Here is a 21,024-nt window from a genome sequence, read left to right as displayed (position 1 = left end):
AAACTGCCATTTGCCACTTGCTCTTTGGCAGATGAGCCGGTCTCTTTGTGTGTGTGTCGTCTGTTCAAACCCCTAGGACATGCGTCCGTTCTCGTGGGCTCGAGTCAGGAAAGCGCGCGCCTGTTTCGAGGTTCGGGTGTCCACAGAAAAGTGCGGAAGCTTACAAAGGTCTGTACTCCATTTTTTAATTGGACTATTTGTTATTTTGATGACCAATTTCTTGAGTTCTTTGTATATTTTGGAGGTCAACCCTCTGTCCAATGTGAGGTTGGTTAAGATCTTTTCCCATTCTGTAGGCTGCCATTTTGTCTTGTTGACTGTGTCCTTTGTTTTACAGAAGCTTCTCAGTTTTGAGAGGTCCCATTTATTAATTGTTTTTCTCAGTGTCTGTACTACTGGTGTTATATTTAGGAAGTGGTCTCCTGTGCCAATGTCCAAACAGGAATTTTTTTTTGAAAGTAATTTTATTAAATTATAAAAGTTTCCATTTCCGCCCCTCTTCCCAACACCCTCCCACTCCCCCCACTCCCTCTCCTCCTCCCTCTTCGTCCCTTAGGGCAGTCAGGGTTTCCTGCCCTGTGTGAAGTTCAAGTTCCTTCCCCCTCCCTCCAGGTCCAGGAAGGTGAGTATCCAAACAGACTGGATCCCCAAAATCCAGTATATGCAGAGGAAACAAGTCCCAGTGTCATAGTCAATGGCTTTTCAGAAAGACTTCGGGCCAGCCACATTCAGAGAATCCGGCCACATTCAGAGAATCTGGTTAGATCACGTCCTCGTTCAGTCCCAGTCCAACTGGCTTTGGTAAACTCTCATTAGATCCATCCCCTTGTATCAGTGGGTGATAGCATCCCTCGCAGTCCTTATTTCCTTTTTCATTTTCTTCGTCCTTCTGCTCCTCATTTGGACCTTGGGGTGCTCAGTCCGGTGCTCCAATGTGGGTCTCTGTCTGTATCGCCATCCTTCGCCAGATGAAGGATCTATGGTGATAAGCAAAATATTCATCAGTATGGTTATGGGCCAAGGCCGGTTCAGGCACCCTCTCCTCTGTCCAGAGAACAATCTGGGGATCTCTCCTTGGACCTGGGATCCCATATATAATCAAGTCTCCTGTAAACCCTAAAATGACTCCCTTAGTTGAAATATATTCTTCCCTGATCCCATATTCATCCTTCCTCCCTCCCCCCCATCCCGGTCCACCGAGCTTTCCCCATTCCTCCCCTTCTCCCTTCTCTCTAACCCTCTCCCCTTCCAACAACCCTCCCACCCACCCCCCCCATGCACCCGAGGTTACCTGGGACTCTTGTCTATTTCCTACCTCCTGGCGGATAGCTAAATAATCTTCATCAGGTTCATCTTCTTATTTAGCTTCTCTAGGATCACTAATAATAGGCTCAAAGACCTTTAATTATGGTTAGAATCCACTTATGAGTGAATACATACCGTGTTCCTCTTTTTGGGTCTGGCTTACCTCACTCAGTAAAGCGTTTTCTATTTCCATCCATTTGCATGCAAAATTCAAGATGTCATTGTTTTTTTACCGCTGAGTAAAACTCTAATGTGTATATGTTCCACACCTTTTTTAACCATTCTTCTATTGAGGGGCACCTAGGCTGTTTCCAGGTTCTGGCTATTACAAATAGTGCTGCTATGAACATAGTAGAACAAATGCCTTTGTATTATGTTAGGGAATCTCTAGGGTATATTCCCAAGAGTGGAATTGCTGGGTCCTGAGGGAGGTTGACTCCCAGTTTCCTGAGAAACTGCCACACTGATTTCCACAGTGGCTGCACAAGCCAAACAGGAATATTTAAAAGAGATCTTCTAACTAATGCCTCAGATTCTCCTACAGGCAAATGTCATTGTACTTTTTTTTTAAGAGTGGAAATATATGCCTGGGCATCGGTGGCACACGCCTTTAATCCTAGCACTTGGGAGGCAGAGGCAGGCAGATCTCTGTGAGCAGGAACTGGTCTACAGAGCTAGTTCCAGCACAGCTAGGCTGTTACACAAAGAAACCCTGTCCCCGGGGTGAATGGGGGTGAAGAGTGGGAATATTATGTGCCAAATGTGTTAAATATTTCTAGTACAGGGCATGATAAAAATATTCATTAATCACTTGATTGTTCAGTATTTTTCCCCAATGCTTCAAGTTTGTTGTATATGTAGGATGTGTGCCCCAGTGTGTGTTTATGCTGGCCTATGAGTATCATGGCATATGTGTAGGGGTCAGAAAACAGCCTCAATTGTGAGTCCTATGTGGCCTTCCACCTTGCTTGAGGCAGGTTCTTTGTGTTTGTTGCTGTGCTGTATATTAGCAGGAGTTTCCATAGATTTGCCTAGCTCCACCTTCCTTCTCAGTATAGGGGCACTGGGATTTCAGATTGGAGGTACTAAATCCAGTTTTACATAGGTTCTTAAGATTTGAATGCTGGTCCTTACACGTATGCAGCAAGCACTTTACTCACTGAGCGAGATCCCCAGTCCCACAAGTATATTTTTAAAAAATCTGTGTTGCTGCTTTGTACAAGAAAGAAGGAAATGTAATAAACAAAAGACTGAGGAAGAAACGTGAACGTCAAGTAGAAGTTTGAAGGAAGCAAATAAGAAGTACACACTGAAAATGTTAAATATCTTTAATGTGTGATACATTTACTTTTACGTACTCACATAGGAGCACAGTAAGATTTGGTGGAGCTCCTGTATGAACTAGAATTTGGTCTAAATGAGTAGGGAGAAGTTAGCACTGGGTGTCTTCATATTAGGCGGACCTGCGGGCAGAGCTACCTTTAAGGAAATAGACATCTGCACCTGCCAGGTGCAGCAAGGGAAACACTGAGGCACTCAAGTCTTGGGGTGTGGCTTTATCCTTCAGATTCTTTCATTTTGATATCTGCTGCCTCTAGCAATCATTGTCCAGCCTCTTTTACTTCAATACACACTATACTTCCTTTGGTTCTACTTAGCAACTTGAGTAGAGTCCCATTCAACCATTGCAAAAAAGTACCTAATACTTGAGAGAAATTTAAAAAGTAAAGAAATACAATGGCTAATTTTTCCTGGATGTTAGATGCCAAGCACCCTAATTCATTATTTAATCCTTGAAACTGAATATATACTGTAATTGTTCCCATTTTACCCACTGAGCAAGCAGGACTGTAGGAGATCATTACAGGTACTGCATAGCAGAAGCAAAACTTGAAACCATACTCCATAACCCACACCTATAATAATCATTGATCTGTATAGTTTCATGAAAAAAAAAGAAAAACCACACAATCCAAGAAAGAAATATAAAGTTCAAGGAACATTATGTAACAGTTTAAAACTCTGATCACAGTGTATCACCACCTTCACAGCTTTCCGTTCTGTTTCCAGCAGGTGATTCTGTTTTTAAGATGCTCACTGTGACCCAGTTTGTTAATTCTGTGACTCATGCATGCATTTCTATCTTCAGAAGTATAAAACATAAAATTCCTGCTTAATCACATATGAATAAGTATAATTTAGATCAGGTGTGGTAACAGATGTCTTTAATCCTAGTGTTCTGGAGGAAGTAACAGGCAGATCTCTGTGATTTTAAGGCCATTCTGATCTGTGTAGTGAGTTATGCACCAGCCAAAGACCTGTGTCAGAAAAAGAAGAGGAGGTTAATGACAAGGAATCTTTCTGTAAACACAAGAGTATGTTGCTGTTTGTTTTATCTATCCTCACCAGCAGGCTAACCAAGCATTCTATCTCTGGGCTATATTCCAAGCATATCGAGGGATAATACTGATGTGGGATTCCACTCTGTATGCTGTGAACCATTGGGGATTAAAGAAACTAGCTTAGTCTGTTGATAGGGCAGAACTTAGGTAGGTAGGGAAAACTCAACTGAATGCTGGGAGAAAGGAGGCAGAGTCAAGAAAGAAACCATGTGGTCACGCTGGAGACAGACGCTGGGAAATTTGCCAGTAAGCCACTGCCACATGGCTATACACAGATTAATGGAGATGGGTTAAATAAATATGTAAGTGCTAGCCAATAAGAAGCTAGAGCTTATGGACCAAGCAGTAATTTAAATAATATAGTTTCTGTGTGATTATTTCAGAAGTCTGGGTGGCTGGGAAACAAACAAGCAGTTCATTACAACAGATTGATGCCCATGTGACCAACTAAAATCCACTTAAAATCTAGAAAGTTTGGGAAGGAATCCTAGACACAAAATAATAGAATTAAGCATGGTTTGGTAGCAGCATTTTCTTAGGTGGGTTCTGTTTTCTAGAATCAAGCAGAGGCATGACTCCTTTAAGAGAGGTTTTCCCGATTCAGCTGTAAAGCAGAAAAAAAAAGCCATGCTGTTTTGAAAACTACAGCTTCCTGGGCCATGAACTCTGGCTCTTTCAGGAGACTGAGCATTTAAATGGAATTTGTAAGCAGCATGTTACAAACTGCTTAATGGTTCAACATATGGCTGCATACTTAGAACTGCAAGTATAGCTTGCAGAGGAGTGAACAAACATCTTCCATTATGTTGGACTGGGTGGGGCAAGCAGAAAGTGCTGTATATACCCTAGTAATGCCGCAGCTTAGGTTTTTAAGAAATGCTTAGCATTTTAAGAAGCAGTCCTAATCAGAAAGTAATTATCAATACAGAATAAAGACAAATTCAGATGGAAAAGACCTCTAAATGGGTTGGGTAAATGTATGTAGGCTTGGGAGTGTGAAGAAAAAGAATATAGATAGTTATAAAAAGAAGTAAATTTTTTTTTTTAAAAAGGTAAATTATTTAAAGAAACAGAGTACAGACGGTCATAGATATTGTTTATAAGTGTTTGTTTACATTTAACGGGGGATATGCTATAGAGATGAATACTTTGCATTGGCATGAATCTTGCTCTATTGGTACAAATTTGAGGTCAATTTTGTTACATGTATATTTCCGTTCTTGATTAAGGTGTTATGTTTGTGCAGCTTATTTAAAATGTAATGTATAATTGAGAAATATAGGTTAATAAATAATCATCTATAATAGTCAAGCTTATAGTCATATTATTTACATTTTTTGGATGTAAAGAGGTGTATTTCAGATGGATAGACATTTTTCCAACCTTTCAAAAAAACTACAGAATATGGCATTTAAAATATTTTAAGAACTTAACACTTTTCATGAAAATGAGACACATCTGCTCCTGATGGCACCAATCTACTTCAAGAGGAAGATGGGCATCAAAGAGGCTCCTTATGGAGTTGGTTAGCCATTTGGGCAAGAAACTGTTCTTGTCTGGACTGCTTGATGAACTGAACATGCAGGATTCACAGAAAATGACTGCTAGACTTGCCTAAAAATGAGACGATCCATTGGGGTTCCTGCTTCCTGAAAGAGTCTGCTAAACATTCTGCAGAACACAGAAGAAAGTGACTGACAAACTGCCAATATAGGTGGAACTGTCTTTGAAATTTCCTGCTTCATGGGAAAGTCTGCTGGATGCTATGAGCTAGTAGGCTGAAGATAGATGCCCCAATGGTACAGAAGAACTTTGGATATCTGTCCAGGCAGCAAGAAGTCTCTGCTAATTCTAGAGTTTTGGAAGTTGCTTACAATGCACTTCCTGTTTACTTAGGTAATATTATATCCTTCTGGAGTCTTTGATGAAGTTGAAGAATTGATAGTTATAGTTTTCCTTAGTTATGATAAAAGATAAAATAGATATAAATACTGTAACTGTAATTATTGCTGGATACCTGTTTTGTTATATGTAATTTTACTATGTTAAAGTTAAAACCTCCCTTTTCATTTAAACAGAAAAGGGGAGGTGATGTGGGATTCCCCTCTGTATACTATGAATATCATTGGTGAATGAAAACTGGCCTGTTGATAGGGCAGAACTTAGGTAGGTGGGGAAAACTCAACTGAATGCTGGGAGAAAAGAGGCAGAGTCAAGAGAAGCCATCTAGCCCTGCTGGAGACAGACTTTGGGAACTTTGCTGATAAGCCACTGCCACATGGCAATACACAGATTAATAGAGGTAGGTTAAATTAATATACAAGAACTAACCAATAAGAAGCTAGAGCTAATGGGCCAAGGAGTGATTTAAATAATATAGTTTCTGTGCGATTGTTTCAGAAGTCTAGGTGGCCAGGAAATGAACAAGCAGTTTGTTACAACAAAATCCCCACAAAAAAAATTTAAAAAAATAAAATCTTTTTAACAAGTGTCTCACAAAGTTGTCCAAGCCAGTGTTGAACTTTCTGAAGTCTACAGGCACTACTTGGACTTGCAATCCTTCTGCCTCAGTGTGGTGTGTTTCTGGGTTTATTTTTATATCTGGCATCATACCATTTAATGCTTGAATAATATGTGTGTATTCTGGGCTGTAATGTTAAAGTATTTATTGCCCTAGGACTCAGAAAACATACTTGTTCTTACAATTGCTATTGTTTGTATCTAGAATATTCCCCCAAAGTCCAGTGTTAAAGGATTAATCCTCATCAAGAGATGGAGCGTAGTAAAAGTTCTTAGGTCACTAATTGTCTGCAAAGGGAAATATGGGACACTTAGACCTGTAGGAATTTTCAGAACTTAATATAGAAAATATCTATAGAACAGGTAATAGAAGGAAAAATAAGAAGATCATTCTAACAATGGAGCTGAGATGTGGTTTCAATGAAAAGAAGCCATGTAACAGAGATTGGGAGTGAGGGAGAGATGTCAGTTAAATGAAGCTTTCAGGATAGTCCTAATCCAGAGAGAATGATGGCCATATAAGAAAAGGAAGACTGTCTCTTCTGTGAGGACACTAGAAGAAGACAACCATCTGCTAACAAAAAAAAAAGGTCTCCAGCAGGAACCATCTCTGTGGGACCTCCATGCTGTTCTCTGGTAGCCAGAAACATGAGAAATAGTTCCTGCTGTGTAGACGTCACACTCTGGCAGTCAAATAGAAGCATACCTGTTAAAAATGGTCTGGCTCACAATTCCTTTTTTTTTTTAATTAAAAGAAAAATTCTTACTATTTTATGTGGATGAGTATTTGCCTGCAGGTATGTCTGTGCACCGTGTACATGCTTGGTGCCCATGGAGGCCAGAAGAGAGTTTCAGATTTTCTGGAACTAGAGTTACAGATAGTTGTGAGTCACCATGCCATGTTGGTGCTAGAAACTGAACCTGGTCCTTGGGAAGAACAAACAGTTCCCCTAACTGCTGTGCCAACTATGGACAGCCCCTGGCTCCTAATTCTTAAACCCATCGCTATATCTCCCTGCTTTTTCCTACAGACTTGACATTTCTTCTTTCTGTTCCACTGTACTACCTCTCCTATATTATATTTGTGTTATTTTTACTTTATTTTATTCACTTGTTTATTTCAAGATGGGGTCTTGCTGTGTTGCTCAGACTGGTCTCAAACTACTGTGCTCAAGTGATCTCCTGCCTCAGCCTTCTAACTGTTAGAACTCATAGGGATGCCAGCACTTACAGTCATTTTTAAAAATTAGATATACCTAGAATCATATATATCTATACATATATATATATCTTAGCCTTGAAAGGTTATCAGAGCTTAATTTTTAAAGACATATAAGACAGTAAGTGAACCTCATTGAAGGCATCTTAAATTAAATAATGAACAATATATTATATTATAGTTACTTTCATGACTTGTGGGTCCTTCTCCCTCATTAAGCAAAGCTGTGGTTTACTCATTTGTCGCTACTACACAGTTTTTTGATGCACTTTACAAATGTATTTAATTAATTTGAAATAGGAATGATATCTGCCAGACAAAGTGATGAGTGGTGGGATGTAGGTTCTAATGTCACCAAAGCTTTGACTGTCCCTAAGACCTTAGTGGCCTGGGGAAATAAAGTCAGTGTTTTTCCAGATATATCCTTAATCAAATTCTATCTGGCCCTAAATGGCTATATAATATTTATCTCTAACAATTAAGCCAGCCTATCTCTTTTCTATTTGGCAAATCATTACATATATAAGTCACCCTTTATATCAGATTCTAGAAATGTTTAGTGAAATAGTTTTATTGGGTCAAATTAAAATAGTTTAAAATTTTGATTTTGAAAATTCAGATACAATTACATGTAAATTGTGAACTGTAGATAGTTTTTTACCCTCGGAGGAATTGATTTTGGTCTGTATTTTTTTTTCTCTTTAATTTTGAATGGAATTTTAGTAGATAACACAACTTAGAAAGAAAAGCAATTGTCCATCTGTACCCTTTGGGTTTGCAGTCAGCACCCCACTGCTCAGATAATGGCCTGGCTGGATTTCTGTTCCTGCCAGCACTTGGCCACAGACACCAAATGTATGTTTCAACTAATTCTCTATCATTCTATTTACCAATAAAGACTTGGAAGCCAGATGTGGTGGTGAAGACCTGCTAGATCAGAGAAGCCAAAAAGAACCAGCTGACCTTTTTGGCCAGAAGACCCATGCAGAAACGCATCTCTCCACTAGTCCCAAACCAAAAAGACTGAGAATCTCTACGTATCTCCCTGCTCCTTTTTGTGCATCCCTCTATCTGCATTCCTGGGTCCTTTGTACTCTCCATGGTTCTGTCCCCTGATACAACGTTAATTTATTTAAAATGTCTTGGGGATTCACAGTATGGTAAATATCCTGCATCAGAATTGTGTTGGAATTTTAATGCCAATTGCACTGAATCTGTAGATTGATTTTGGTAAGATAGCCTGATCCATGAACATGGAAGATCTTTCATTTCCATCTTCTGATATCTTCTTTAATTTCTTTTTTCAAAGATGTAACATTTCAATCATACAAGTCTTTCACTTGCTTGGTTAGAGTTAATCCAAGATATTTAATATTATTTGAGATTATTGTGAAGGGTGTTGATTCCTTGATTTCATTCCTGGACAGTTTATCATATGTGCATGGAAGGGCTAATGATTTTGTGAGATAATTTTGTATTCAGCTACTTTGCTAAAAATGTTTATCAGTTGTAGGAATTTCCTGGCAGAATGTTTTGGGTTACTTATGTATACTCTCACATTGCCCACAAATATAAATATTTCAACTTCTTTTCAATTAGTATCCCTTATAGCTATCTTATTATTCTAAGGCTTTAAATATTATTTTGAATAGATATGGAGAGAGTGGACAATCTTGAATTGTTTCTGATTTAAGTGGAATGACTATGAATCTCTCTCCATTTAAGTTGATATTGGTTAAGGGCTTGCTGTAAACTACCTTTATTATGTTGAGATATGTCCCTTGGAACCTTAATTTCTCTCAGATTTTTATCATGAAGAGGTGTTAGATTTTGTCAATGGCCTTTTCTGCATCTAAAGAGATGATCATGTGTTTTTTGTTTTTCAGTTTGTTTGTATGGTAGATTACATTTATCAATTTATATATGTTGAAACAGTCCCGAATTTCTGGGATGAAGGCTTGTTGATTATGATTGATATTTTTGGTCTGTTTTTCAATTCAGTTTGCAAATATTTTATTGAAAACATTTACATTTATGCTCATAACGGAAATTAGTTGTAATCCTCTTTCTCTGTCTAATCTGTGTGGTTTGGGTGTCAGGGTAACTGTGGCCTCATAAACTGAATTGAGAAATGTTTCTTCTGTTTCTATTTAACAATAATTTTAGAAGTATTAGCTTTAACTCTTCCTTGAAAAAACTTGCAGAATTATGCATTAATACCATCTGGCCCTGAGCTTTTTTTTGTGAGGGGGGTTAAAAACTTTTAATGACTGTTTCTATTTCTCCAGGGGTTATATATCTGTTGAAATTGCTTATTTGATATTGATTTAACTTTGGTAATATATTTCCAATTTGGTGGAGTACAGGTTTTTAATGTATGTCCTTATGATTCTTTGGATTTCTTCAGTGTCTATTGTTATATCCCCCTTTTCATCTCTAATTTTATTAATTTGGATATCCCATCTTTTGCCTTTTAGTTAATTTGGATAAAAAAATCTTATTAATTTTTTTCAAAGAATTCACTCTATTTTATTGATTCTTTGTATTTTGGGGTTTTTCTTGTGGGGGAGTTGTATTTTATTGATTTTATCCCAAAGTTTTACTTTTATTTCTTGCCATTTAACTCCTTTTGGGTATGATTTCTCTTGCTCTATGACTTTCCAGAATTAATATCACTTGCCATTTAGAGCTACTTCCTGTGCACCATAAGTTCAGAACTGTTGCATATTCATTTTCACTTAATTCTAGAAAGTCTTTCATCTCTTTTTTAATTTTTGTCTTGACCCATTTTTCATTCCATGGTGCGTTATACAGTTTGTCCATTGATTTGTAAACATTCTGTTGTTTCTGTTGTTGTTAACCAACTTTAATCTGATGGTCAGATAGCATGTGGGAAGTTAGTTCAATATTCTTGCACCTGTTGAGTCTTGCTCTATGTCTGAATATGTGGTCAATTCTGGAGAAAGTTCTTTTTATCTTTGAGTGAAATGTTCTGTAAATATCTGTTAGGCACATTTTGTTTATAATGTGAATTAACTTCAGCATTTCTCTGTTTAGTTTTTGTCTGGCTGACCTACCTATTGGCAAGAGTGGAGTAATGAAGTCTTCCACTATCAGTGTGTAAGGGTCAATATGTGATTTAAAGCTGCAGAAGTTTTTTTTTTTCTTTATGAACTTGGGCTCTCTTGTGTTTGGTGCATAAATGTTAAGAATTTGTTGGGCAGTGGTGGTGCAAGCTTTTCATCCACCACTCGGGAGACAGAGACAGGCAGATCTCTGTGAGTTTGAGGCCAACCTGGTCTACAAAGTGAATTCCAGGACTGACTCCATAGCTACTGAGAAACCCTGTCTCGAAACACACACACACACACACACACACACACACACACACAAAGCAAACAAACAAAAATTTTAGTGACCTCTTAGTTGATTTCACTTTTGATGAATATGAGTATGTATTATCCTTCCCTATGTCTTCTGATTACTTTTGATTTGAAGTTTATTTTGTCATATATTAAAATGGCTAGTCATGCTTGTTTTGTAGGTTCATTTGCTGAAAATAAGTTTTGTAAATGGAGATTTCTCATTCATTTCCCGGCCACCCAGATATGAATAATCACACAGAAACTTTATTAGTTATATCACTATTTGGCCAATAGCTTAGGTGTATTCCTTGTTAGCTCTTGCATCATAAACTAACTCATTTCTATTAATCTGTGTATCAGCATTAGGCTGTGGCCTACCGGTAAGGTTTGTGTGTCCTTCTCCTTCAGCAGATATATGGCATCTTCCTGACTCCTTTCTCTCTCTCTCTCTCTCTCTCTCTCTCTCTCTCTCTCTCTCTCTTCCTTTCTCCCTCCCTCCCTCCCTCTCCCTCTCTCTCTCTCTCTCCCTCTGTTTGGATTTCCTGCCTGACTTTACTCTGCTAAGCCATTGGCCCAAACAGCTTTATTCATCAGCCAATAAAAGCAGCACATATGTAAGACATCCCACATCATCCCTTTCTCATCTTTTACTTTACTATGATGTCTGTCCTTGTTGTTAAGGTGTGTTTCTTGGATACAGCAGAAGGACAGGTCTTGTTTTTTACATATATTCTCTAAGTCTTTTTATTGGGGGAATTGAGATCATTGATTTTGAGAAATATCAATGACCAATGATTTCTAATTCTTGTTTTGTTATTGGTGGTAGTGGTGGTAGTGTTGATAGTGGTGGTGGTAGTGGTAGTGGTGGTAGTGGTGGTAGTGGTGGTAGTGGTGATAGTGGTGGTGGTGGTGGTAGTGGTGATAGTGGTGGTGGTGGTGGTAGTGGTGGTGGTGGTGGTGGTGGTGGTGTGTGTGTATAATTGCTTCCTCTCTTGGTTTTACTGGTCTGAGATTACTTATTCTCTATGTTTCCTTGGGTATAATTAACCTCTTTAGGTTGGCGTTTTCCTTCTAGCATTTTCTATAGGACTGAATTTATAGAATATATTGCTTAAATTTGGTTTTATCATGAAATATCTTTTATATTGTTTTCTCCATCTATGGTAATTGAAAGTTTTGCTGGGTATAGTAGTCTGGCCTGGCATCTGTGGTTTCTTGGAGTCTGCAGCACATCTGTCAAGGCCCTTTTAGCTTTTCGAGTCTCCATTGAGAAGTTATGTCTCATTTCTGCTTTTATATGCTACTTGTTCATTTTCCCTTGCAGCTTTTAATTTTCTTTATTTTCTGTGCATTTAATGTTTTGATTATAATGTAGTAAGAAGCATTTGTTTTCCAGTCCAGTCTATTTGTGTTCTGTGTGCTTCTTGTACCTTGATAGGCATCTCTTTCTTTAGGTTAGAAAAATTTTCTTCTGTGATTTTTTTTAAAAAAATATTTTCTGTACCTTTAGCTTGAGTTTCTTCCCCTTCCTGTATTCCTGTTCTTAGATTTTGTCTTTTCACAGTGTCCCAGATTTCCCAAATGTTTTGTGTTAAGAGTTTTTCAGATTTAATGTTTTCTTTGACCAGTGTGCACATTTCTTCTATTGTGTCTTCAATGCCTGAGATTCTCTCTTCCATTTCTTGTGTTCTGTTGGCAAGGTTTACATCTATGAATCGTTTGAGTTCCTAAATTTTTTATTTTCAGATTTTCCTGTTTCAATTTTTTATTGAGTCTGTTTCTACTTTCAGGTCTTAAGTAGTTTTATTCATTTCCTTTTGCTGTTTGTGTTTTCATAGATTTCTTTATTTTCTCTTTATGAACCTCTGTTATATGTATAAAGGCTTTTTAAAGGTCTTTTCTTGTACTTCAACTATGTTGGAATACTCAGAGTCTGCTATAGTAGAGTTTCTGGGCTCTAGTGAAACTATATTGTCCTGGTTGTTATTAATTGTGGTTTTACACGGATATATAGAACTCTGGTATTGGGACAATTGTAATTCTAGGTGCTGACATCTGGTCTTGTGTTTGTTGGGTAGGTGTCTTATTCTTTGGTTTTTGTTTCTTCTCAGGTTCTTAGGAGGGCGTGTTGTCTGTGTGTTGCCTGGTAGGAAATTCTTCTGGGGTCCTAATAGGTGTGGCCAGCTAAAATGTGTTTCTGGGTATTGGGAGTTCTCACTTGGGAATAGAGATGACTGGGGCGAGAACCTGGGAGGCCGATAAGAGGGACGAAAGCAGGGCATTCTATCAGTATCTGGGAACCTGGAGCAGAGAGTGAGAAGGGGTCACAGCAGAAGGTCTGTACAGAATTGGGGGTGAGATTAGTGGGTTGGACATGGCAGAGCAGACAGAGAGATAAAGATCTGCAGTTAACCTCCTTGATTCCCTGGCCAGGATGTCCTGTAGGTCCCCAGGGAATGCCTCCCAGGGTTGGGACACAACTAGTAGAGGTGGTCACTAGAGATGAGGGTGGGGGATAAGGAAGCTGCAAAGCTGGAGATGAGACTGGGGAATTAGATTTGAAGCAGCAAAGAGAGATGAACGTCTTCAGTTAGCCCACCTGCTTCCCCAGCCAGAGTAGAGAATGAGGCTGGAAGTCATTAGAAAGCCATGCGATGGAGCCGGTACATATAGGGTTAGTGCCCGTATTCAAGAGGCTCAAAGCGCTGCTGCTCTATGAGAACACAGAAAGAAGGTGCCATGCACACTTCAGCCCCCACACCCTCACCAGTTACCTAATCTGCATAAAACTTGATCTTGGACTTCTCAGTCCCTCAAACCATGAACAAATTTCTGTTGTTCACACGCCATCTAGTTTATAGTGTTTGATTACGGCAGCCTAAGTGAATTGAGATATATGCTCTACCCATGTGCTGGTAAAGTAACCTTTTAAGTGAGCACGAAGCAGAAAATGCCAGTAGACATTTCCGATGGTCCCTGGAGGGTCCCAGACAAAGAAGGTCAAATTCTTCCAGAGAGAGATGCTAGCACATCTGACTCTTTCTAAGGGCCAGGGACGTGATAAAGAAGGGAGGGGATTAGCATTCGATTGACAGGTGGTGGGGATGATCAAAGGCCATTTTCTGGCCTAAACATTTCCTTGCCCATCATTGTTTTCTTGTTATTCCTGTTCTATCTAGTCAATTGAGTGGGTAATTTCTATATTTTCACAGGAATTCAGGTGAAGACATGCTTATCTCATCCTCAATAGCTTCAGTTTTTTCCTTTTTAAAAGCTTGTAATCTTGTCTTTAATTATTATTTTTGGATTCTTATCTCATAAAGTAGAATGCTTTCTTTAAAATAGACCTAGTTATCAGTCCACTAGTAGCTAAAGTTTTGAAATACAGCTAATTCTCAGACCACCCTTCTTAAGCAAAACTGGACATTGATCAAAGTATACACTACTGTACTATTAGTTCTTACTTAGGCAACAAATGCCAAAGGTTATAGAGAGACTACAGCCGAAGGGAGAGCCCCAGCCTTCTCTGCTAGGGAGCTGATCCTTTACTGTGTTTCATTTTGTATCTGTCGTAATGTCACCAACACGTTTTGGTTTTTATTTTGTTTTGTTTTGTTTTGTTTCTGGGACACAGTTTAACTGTGCAACCTGGCTGTCCTGGATCCGATGGGCCTCATCTCCCAGAGATCCTCCTGCCTCTCTGCCTCCTGAGTGCTAAAATTAAAGGTGTGTGCCACCACGCCTGGTACCCCAGCCCATTTTAGAAATTTTGAGATAAGATTTTGCTGTGTGGAGCTCACTGTGGAGCTCAGGCAGGTCCTGAGTTCATGATTCGCCTACTTCTACCTCTCAACCACCACTATGCCTGCTTAGCACACTTTGAAATATATCAGTATGTGTGAAGGGCTAGGCGATGGCTCAGGTGGTAAAGCATTTGACACACAAACATGAAGACCTGAATTTGATCCCTCAGCACCAATGTACAAAGCTTGGGCAAGTGATACCCACATAAAATTTTGGTAGCATGGCAACACCCTCCTACAAAGCATCTCTGGGGAGGAAAAGACATAAATACCCCTGGGGGCTGCTAGCCAGTCAGTCTAGTCAGATTGGTGATCTATGGGTTCAGGGAGAGAACTTATCTCAATAACTAAGAAGGAATGAAATTGAGGAAGGCACCTTAGATGTCCACAAACATGTGCAAACACACACACATACACAAATTGTATACCATAAAATTCACAAATAATAATTATATAATCAAATTTCAACCAGTATCTAACTTAACCTCTCCCATAAAGTTATGACATAAATTGAGGAATAGTCCCATCATTTTAAAAGCTCCCAGCCACTTCCGTGGTGAAATTCCTCCCACCCCAGGCCCTGGTATCACTGATTCTTTTGTTTTTGGTAGCAGAGTCACGTGATTATAGTCTTTTGTGTCTGTGATCTAGCATAATATTTTGGAAACATTCTATCAGGAGTTCAAAACTTTCTTATTACTGAGCTCGATGCAATGATATGACTATACCAAAATTTAAATGCCTGCTGGCATTAGAGTTTCCAGATTTTGTTTATTATAAATTAAACTGCTATAAATTTTGAAGTCCAACTCTATGTTTTAGTCTATAGTATATTTAGTAAAAATTTAGCAAACAAATATACTATATTGAGTAAATACCTTGGATTGGGGTTAGACTTCATAGTACATCTTTAAGTTCATAAGAAATTTCAGAATTGCTTCTTCAGAGTCACTGTACACATTTACATTCTCATTAGTGATGTATAAGAGTTCTTGTTCCTTCAAATCTTCATCAACATTTAGTTCTTGTCAGCCTCTCAGCTCTTAAATTGTTAGTTTTCTAGAGTTCTACCTAAGAAAGTTTAGACCAACCTAAGGGCCCAGATTTTTCCCTTTTTATTTCTTCTTAGAATTTTTTTTGAAAGATGTGTTTTATTTATGAGTGCATGTATGTGCAACTGCACACAGGCCAGAAGTGCTGGATCCATTTCTGAGCAACCTGGAACTGAGAACTCGGGTCATCAAAAAGAACAATAAACATGCTTAACCATCTATCTCTTCAGCTGCTTTCTTAGAAGTCTTAGAGTCTCACTCTAGGCCTGTTTTTGTCTCCACTTATGACAATCCTGAAACAATAGGTTTTGCAGAGCAAAAATGAACTTATTTGCAAGATGGTAAAGGGTGGAAGTGGGAAAGTTAAGTCTGAAATCAACTTCTCTGAGGAGTTCGGTTCTACATCTGAGGAAGGGGCAGCATGGGTTAGGTGTAGGGAAGGTAGTCAGCTCACGTGTGCAGTCTGATTCCATTGCTTCTCACAGGAGGTGTGCTCAGAAAATGTCAGCCTTAACATAACCTGAAGAGCAAGCTTTGGTCCTGACCCTACTCATTGCACTTTTGCACGGGCCTACAAAGTGGCCTTCAGGATGCTGAAGGCAACTATTGCTATCACTTACATGTCAAAGGTATTATTCACAGCAAAGCTAGCAGGAGTCTAATACGCTGCTTGACTGTGTTACTTTTTACAAATTTAACTAAATCGAGTCTGACTAGAAAGTTCATTACAGCTGTCTTTTGGTCTCAGTTTTAACTGACGTACTGTATTTGTTCCTTTTCTGTTGCTCTGTGAAAACACCCTGAAAAAAGCATATACAGAAAGAAAGCCTTTATTGTGGCTTACAGTTCCAGATGGATTTATTTCACCAGGGGCGGGGGGACATAGCACATGAGATTCAGGACTGCAGAGGGAGGAAGACACACAGAGTGCAAGAGCCCATGAGAGCAGAAAGCGGGCGTGGAGCCAGGCTCCAAACCCACTTCCTAAAGGCTGCATATCCTCCCCTCCTCCCGGACATATCACCAGCTGAGGACCACATGTTCAATACACGAGCCTGTGGGGGGACATTTTTTTTGTTTTTTTTACCAAAATAACCATATACATACTCCAATCTGCTTCAATTCTTTTTCCACCTGGACGGCCACTTGTCCAGCGTTCTTCATCCTTCTCCTGTGCCTTCAGACTGTCTTTTCTCTGGTGAATGACTATGACATCATCTGATCTTTTCTCACTCCAGACCCTCCTCACAAGGCTCAGATGTAGACAAGAAATATAACAAACAAACAGAAAAGGCTAAATTAGAAAGAAACTGTCTGCTGCAGTGAATTTTTCAAGGACTGATCCATTGGTGGTTAAAATGGAAGTGGTCATTTGGCTGCTAGGATTGTTGGGTGGTGATGGTTCACAGTTGGGTCTCTCCCTTAAATGTAGGAAACTAACTTGCCTAGGATAACCCTACTTAGTAATTGCAGACATCCAGAAACTTCTCAGTGTCACAGAACGTCTTAGCTGCTGACCCTAGGTGTTACAACTCCAGACAGCTGAGCCAGTTGCAGGACAGCCCGTGAGAAACAGTTGTGCTTCTGATGGGAACAGAGCTGGCTGTTCCTCCTCCCTGCTGCCATGTGCTGTCTCCAGGACAATCCCCCACCCCATTCTAATGACTTTTTCCTAGGGAATCTTACCTGCCAGCATCACAACGCTGGTTAAGGCATTCCTCTGCTCAGAACCCCTTGCGGCAGACACAGTATTAACTCTGATGCTTGGCCCAGAAAGGTTGGCTGTGTTCCATGTCCTCCTCTGTGGTCACTGCAGGCTGTCCTTCAGCATACCACAGGTGTATAGCTGCACGTCTCCCATAGTTCCTTTGCACATGGCCTTCCCTCCACTCCCTCCACTCATTCTTCAGTTTAATAATTGATTATGAATGGTTATTTCCTCTGGGAGTATTTGTTGTGTTTGGCATTTTTTAAAAAATTTTTTTCTTGTGTGGCAGTGCTGTGAGTTGATCCCAGGCCCCCTACATGCTAGACAAGTATGCTACACAGTTACGACCTGTTGGTTTTGTTGGTTTTGTTTTTATTTAGTCAGGGTCTTCCTATTGTGACCCTGGGCAAGGCTTGAACTTGGCAATCCTCCAGTCTCTGTTGCCTAAGTGTTAGAATTACACACGTGTGCTGTCACACTCATCTAGGACTATTTACATGATAGTTTGACTTCCAACATTGAAACTTGCATGTGCTGCCCATCTGCCCTCCTGCTGACTGGGGTGTCTTTGGGTAGAGATGTCCAATACCTAATGAGTCCCAGTACATTTTTGAGAAATAAATGAGCCAATGAATTAGCGAAAGAATGAATGAGTAAACTTGAAAATGTTAGAATGAAAGAATGAAATGAAATGAAATGAATGAATAAATTTGAAAAGAGTAATTATTATAAGTAATGAGCATTTGTAAGTTTATGTTAGATGTGGTTCCGTGTCATAGCTGAAATATTATATATTGTTGATAGAGTCTACATTTTTGTTTTGAATCATGAACTTTCAGGTTGACCAGTAACAAATCCAAGTACATACACTGAGGCAAAATGAAACCCAAGCCTCAGATCGTTAAAGCTGATTCTGTTTATTAAAACAAAGAAGAAAAAAGAGGAAAGGAGAGGGCTGGGGGGTCACTAATAACTTAAGGGGAAACTGGAAAAGATGAAGAGGGACTTGATTAAATAAGTTTGCCTAGAATGTTCTTTTTTTTCCCAAGAGGCTTATTTTTTATCTCACTTTTTCACTCTGTAAAATGTCAAATTAAACTGCAAAGTTAATTCTCATCACTGAAGATGGGATTCTAAAGGTATTAATTAAGGATTATTGGGCATTTAATTTTATCCCTTGCAGATAAAACTTTTTAATAATTAAATAATTATTTTTACATCTGTTTATTTATATAATTATACACTGTTACAGTTCAACATCAGGACTTTAAGCTCTGACTATTTTAATGTTAGAGCTGTTATTATTGGTATATTTAATCTTGTGATTTGTCATATTAGTGTTCTTTTAAATAATTTTTCTCTTCAAAGACTAAATCCTTACCAGGAAAAGAGCCCGTCTTTCAGGAGTTTACTGTAGGGAGGTGTGGGACCGACTCTGGTAAAATGTGAAGTATCTGCTACTCTGTCAGTGGCTTTTCTTACCATGACAATAGTCTTTAGCATTGTTGAAAACAGATGAATTTATCTTTATAGAAATTGGACAGGTTGTTTACAAGAAAGTTTAGGGGAAAGTAGAGCAAAAATTATCTTTTTCTGGTAACACAGTGATGTGAAATAAGATAAAATGGGAAAAAGTACTGTATGTTGAGCCTAAGAGAGACACACAAGGGTCTAAATAGGAAGGAGAAAAAGCCAAGGTCTCCTGAGTAAATGGCGAGCATGGGGGTCACGGGAGAGGGTAGAAGTGGGGAGGGGAGGAAGAGAGGGGAGCAGAGAAAAATGTATAGCACAATAAAAACAATTAAAAAATTCGACGGTCATGTAAAAATACCTATCTTCACATGTCTCAGACATTGAAATATTCATGGACAAAGTTGGAATCATTGTCTTCCTGACAAATAAGGGCTAAGGACATTGCAAATTCTAAATTGCAAAAATATAGCCTGATAAGATAGAATACATTTTAAAATTAAGCAATTTTGTTTTCTGGACTTTAGACCCATATTTCTATATGGTATGGCAGCCAGGCTGTAAAGCCATAGGCCACACCTGAGATGGTCAGGTAACCTTCCAGATTGGCTGTCGCTACCTAACAAAAGGTCAGGATATTGTTTTGCACCTTCTTTGTAATTTGGAGGATGCTTGACAGAGATGCTGATTCAAGCCTCTGTGCCAGCTAGTACACAGAGCAGATAGGTAGTTTTGGGTGTGACTAAAAGCCATTCATCTGGTTACCTAGGAAACAGAATGCTAATGTATTTACCCCCAGTTAAGTATTGGTATAAAGGCTGTTTGGAGAATAAAGGAGGTGGAATTCTTCAGGATGTGAACTCAGGATATCATGAGGAACCATGGAGAATCTCCCTCCCGATAAAGCCATGTGAGTTGTGTCTTTATTCCCGCACCTCCATGCTGGCCCAGAAAGAGATAGTTTATGTTGGGGTCTGGTCAAGAGAAATAACTTATGGTCCGGGCTAGCACCGGACCCTGACACTGGACTTGCTGCTTTTTTTTTTAAATATTTTATTTGGACAACTCAACTAGATTTTTGATGAAAAAATTACTCTGATTCAGAGGTAATATTTAAAACACACACACACATGCGCACTTAGGAAACAGCAGTGGAAGTCAGGGTGCTTGAAATGATGTCAAATATTAGTGAGTTATAAATATAATTGTGTGTTATTATGAAAATAAGGTTTTAATTTTTTGTATATGAATAGAAAGAATATTTGCATTGGAGTGCATTGCTTTCTAGCCACCCTGGTGGGCAGAGATTATTACTACCAGTTGTGTAATACAGGCATCCAGAGAGCCTAGAATTCCGTCTGTGAGGATTTAGAGCCACCGGAGTAGCACTTGTTTTACATTTAAGAAGACAGGAGTTAGTTAGCAACTAACTAACTAATTTTGTAAGAAATACATGAGCCTTCAGTACTCTACCAATTTCTGGTAACCTCAAAATATGATAAACACTCTTCAGCAAGAAATCAAAATAAGAGGAACACCTGCAATGACTTAGTTCCAAAACAGAAAGATGTCACCGCAGAGTGTGGGTAGTGGTTGATATTTCTCCAGTATTCTGGTTTTGTCTTTTCTCTCCATCTTTTTCTAATCAGGACTATCTCTAAAGTCCAGTAATCCTTACACACTCTGAGATGTTGATCAAAACAAATCAGACCACGATCTGCCAATATCATATCCCAAAGTATCAAATTCCACTTTTAACCCTGAAAAGCATTTTAAGTAATTTTCCACTATACGCTTGATAGAATTTTCCCTTTGATCTATGCTTTTATTTTTGGTGAAAACTGCACAACTTTTAAAACAGCTAACAAAAATCAAAATAACAAAAAGTTGGGTTGTTTTTGTTTGTTTGTTTGTAAAAACTACAGAAGGCAGCACGGTCCTGAAGGTACACCGTGAAGAGAGCTGCCAGACACCACACTGCGGTGACGCAGTTGGTGTGTCTGTCCCTTGGTTGGCATCTTAGAGAACTGATGGTGATGATATCTATCTACATAAAGAATATGTGTTTGGTTTATTTATTTATAACTAAGACAGCCTACACCGAGGGAGGTGAGTCCAGGTTATTTACTGTATACTCTGACCTATTCTTTATAAAAAGGTATCAATAAATTTGGCAATTA

General features: G+C 38.9%; 1 long non-coding RNA gene across 1 annotated transcript in view; it reads right to left on the bottom strand.

Annotated features, from left to right (window-relative positions):
• Positions 1 to 3,508: 3,508 nt before the first annotated feature.
• Positions 3,509 to 21,024, bottom strand: part of LOC125417624 (uncharacterized) — a 39,441-nt gene continuing 21,925 nt past the window's right edge. Inside the window, exon 5 of the long non-coding RNA XR_007237183.3 lies at positions 3,509 to 3,623. This is a non-coding gene — a long non-coding RNA (uncharacterized LOC125417624). The remainder of the gene's footprint in view (positions 3,624 to 21,024) is intronic.

The sequence above is a fragment of the Myodes glareolus genome, chromosome 14 (genome assembly GCF_982192425.1).
Source record: "Myodes glareolus chromosome 14, mMyoGla1.1, whole genome shotgun sequence".
In the NCBI taxonomy this organism is placed as follows: Eukaryota; Metazoa; Chordata; class Mammalia; order Rodentia; family Cricetidae; genus Myodes; species Myodes glareolus.
The sequence above is the reverse complement of the archived record's forward strand: the minus strand, read 5'-3'. Positions and strand labels throughout refer to the sequence as shown.